We start from the raw sequence: 3,307 nt of genomic DNA, 5'->3' as shown, positions 1-3,307 counted from the left end.
CAACTCTACACTCCACAAGCAACTCCTGATGAAACCGACCCAAGATCTGGTCGAAACACAGGAATACCAAAGGAAGGTTAACTACCGTTAACCACGCTCTGCTACCACTTTGATCCGTGTCCCTTGACCCTGTGGGTAAAGAACCTAGTTCTTCTACCCACTTAGACCCGTGACCCCCTGCTCAATATGGGTAAGGGACAGGCTCATAAGAAACGACTTGCTTGTAGCGTGATGCACTATGCCTCCCTAAGTTCGAGTAACGGATCTAGGGGGAGGAAAACCACTGTCGGCACAATGGGCCAAGATGGACGGATCCGCTAGTCACAAACTAGTATGGAACGTACAGCACAGGTATACATAAACACCACTGGCGTTCTTAAACATATACATAAATATATATTAATAACATATGTATACAGATGGGCCCGCCTTAAGGGCAGTAACCGGTCAGAACATAGTGTGACATATTGAGCTATGGATGACGCCCCTCCCCCCCCCACCTGCCGTGATGCGCCGAGCGAAGCCGAAGTGAGCCGAAGTTAGCCGAGTCCTAGCATCCTGGTCGCTATGCAAGCGAGTCAACAGCGGTGACGTCACCAAGGGTACCGCAGGTTGCTAGGCAGCGCGGGTAAACAGGATTGCTAGAGACGCCTCATGGTGTCTCTCTACTCTCCAGTACAAGCATGTACTTAGGCAAGCCTTGTGGGTACAAGGAAATATAAACAGCATACATACACGCCTGAGGGACGGTCTGCTCTTTAGCACAACCTTAGACAAAACCAAATTATCCTACGACACACGGCGTTCGTAATCGGAAGAAAATAATTACTTCAGTAAGTCACTTACTTGTATTGCTGAATTACAAACTCAAAGATTTACCTCACGACTTGAACCACCCTTGACCATGTCGTGAGGGCACTCTTCCCCCTTCAATCACTGCTGCGGACCGAAACCGAATTTCCGGTAATTCAATTTAACTTTACGAAACCAAATTTAGAGCCAGCGATGGTTCCTTTCTGAGGTCAATGGGAAGAGAGCATGATACATTTACTTGTACTACCGAAGAAACCTCGGAATACGTCCAGGAAGTGGGGGACAAGGCAACGGACCTGACGTCAGTCAAAGATGTTAACTGGAAAGAAAGAGGAACGGCTCGCATCCTGGCTTTTCGGGGGGGGNGCGGGTTTGCGGGGGGGGGGGGAGGACTCCAAGGAACTTCACGGAGAAGAACCGTTGCACGGTTCAGAACAACAACCAAAATCAATGATTGCGCAGAACGTCTCGTCACCAACCGTCGCTACTTTGAAAAAGCGAACCTGCCCCCAGATTCACTAGCTTCATGTAGGCGTAAAAGAGTTTAATCCAGAAAACCTTTCAATTCAATTCTTTATTATTTATGTTCCATGACAACAGCTGCAAGGCCAATTACGGACAGAACACAGTGTAGATGAAAGTAATTACATCATAGACAAACAAATTATAGTTTACTGCGCTCGAGCTGAACGCCCGCTTGACTGCATAGTGTCTCTTTGTCTGTACAGGCCTACCGCTGCTTAGGTATGGCCAGTAAGGAACACTGTCTGCTCTGCGATAAGTCGTTTTACGGTAAACAGAAATCTATCCGTTGTGGCGTGTGCGATTCGCTCTTTCATTTTAATTGTGTTCCTAATTGTTCGCCGGAGCCTAGTGTGAGTGCAACTACCGGTAAGTCTTCTTACAAGTGCTCCAATTGTATTAAACAAACGGGGGATGCTGCAAACGAGCATTTCTTCTGCAATAGTAACCAGAAGGATGCAATTACTACAGATCTACTGTGTTCTGCTTCGTGTAATGGGGATAAAGATTCCCTCAGCGTGCAGCTTGAAACACTTCGTACCAATGGCATCTGTACCATGGAAATGGTGCTGTCTATAGTTGTGATGCTGTCGAATCTAAGCAGTGAAGTTAAGCTGCTTAGAATCGACAACAAAGCCATGAAGATGCAACTGCGTGAATTTCAACAGGCGCCCTCACATGTGCAACCAACACGGCGTGAGGGTGGTACATCTACTTCACTTGCAGCAAAATCATACAGGGATGTTGTTTGTGCAGTAAATGGAAACCCTAGTGTCCCCAAGGTCGCAGCTCCTGGTATAAATTCACTACCTGAGCCATCCGTAGTGACGGGTGAAAACCCTTCCGGTGGTGATTTTGTAACTGTAGTTAAGAAGAAGCGAGTTGCCCCATCTCCTGTTAGCACTGTGCACGCTGTTGCCAATACCTCCAAGAAGCCACGTGTTGCCATGATCGGAGTTAGAAGCTCTTCTTCTCTCTCTGTTGTGCAGAAGAGGGTCCGCATGAAGTCCCTTTTTGTCTCTAGGTTTTCCCCAGATGTAACATCATCTGATGTTGAGGCATCTTTAAAGGATCAATTGCAGCTTGCTTCCCTTGCTTGCACCAGGCTAAAAACTAAATTTAACTCATATGCATCATTTCATGTCTCTGTTGCAGAGGATGATTTTCATCTCATTAATAATACCGGAGTCTGGCCTAACGGCTGTTTAATCGCTCCTTTTTATGGGCGATTAAGCCCTGAACAAATTTATAGTGTTGAAGAATCAGAGATTTCTCGGCCTTGCTCCCCTGGTGCAGGTAATGATCGCCCCCTTACTCCTCCCCCCCCATGGGTCCTGTTGGCGATTCAGAAAATACGGTAAACGTTGTTGCCCAGGGGGAGGGCGCTTCTGTACATAGTTAATGGTTAGCAAGCCTGATAACAACACAGGTTGTTTTGCCAGGTCTCCCAAATATCCTGGAAAATGTTTTGACATATATTACCAAAATGTCAGAGGTCTTAGGACTAAACAAGTCGAACTTTATGACAATATCTGCTCCACGGACTACAATATTATATGTTTAACTGAGACATGGCTTAACGACCTGTGTTACGATCATAATTTATTTCCTGACTGCTATACAGTTTTCCGTTCTGACAGGGCGTCTGTAAATAAGACACGTGGTGGTGGAGTTCTCACTGCCCTATCCTCCAAAATTCGCTCTTGTAAACGCAGATACGATTTAGAATCTTGCGATGAATGTGTATGGGTTGAAATCCCCACTTCAGACGGCCTCAACTTACTCATTGGAAATCATTACTTTCCTCCTGACGCTAATCCTGAAAACATTGCTAATTATTTTCGTTTTTTAGAAAACAATCTGGATACCCATAATTTTCGAGTAATTATGGTTGCGGATTTTAATGCCCCTGGCTTCGACTGGAAAAGTGGTTTAGCTCTGCCCAATTCTCATTATTACTCGAAACTTAAGG

This window comes from Cryptotermes secundus, unplaced genomic scaffold (assembly GCF_002891405.2).
Source record: "Cryptotermes secundus unplaced genomic scaffold, Csec_1.0 scaffold474, whole genome shotgun sequence".
Lineage (NCBI taxonomy): Eukaryota > Metazoa > Arthropoda > Insecta > Blattodea > Kalotermitidae > Cryptotermes > Cryptotermes secundus.
Note: the sequence above shows the minus strand (reverse complement) of the source record.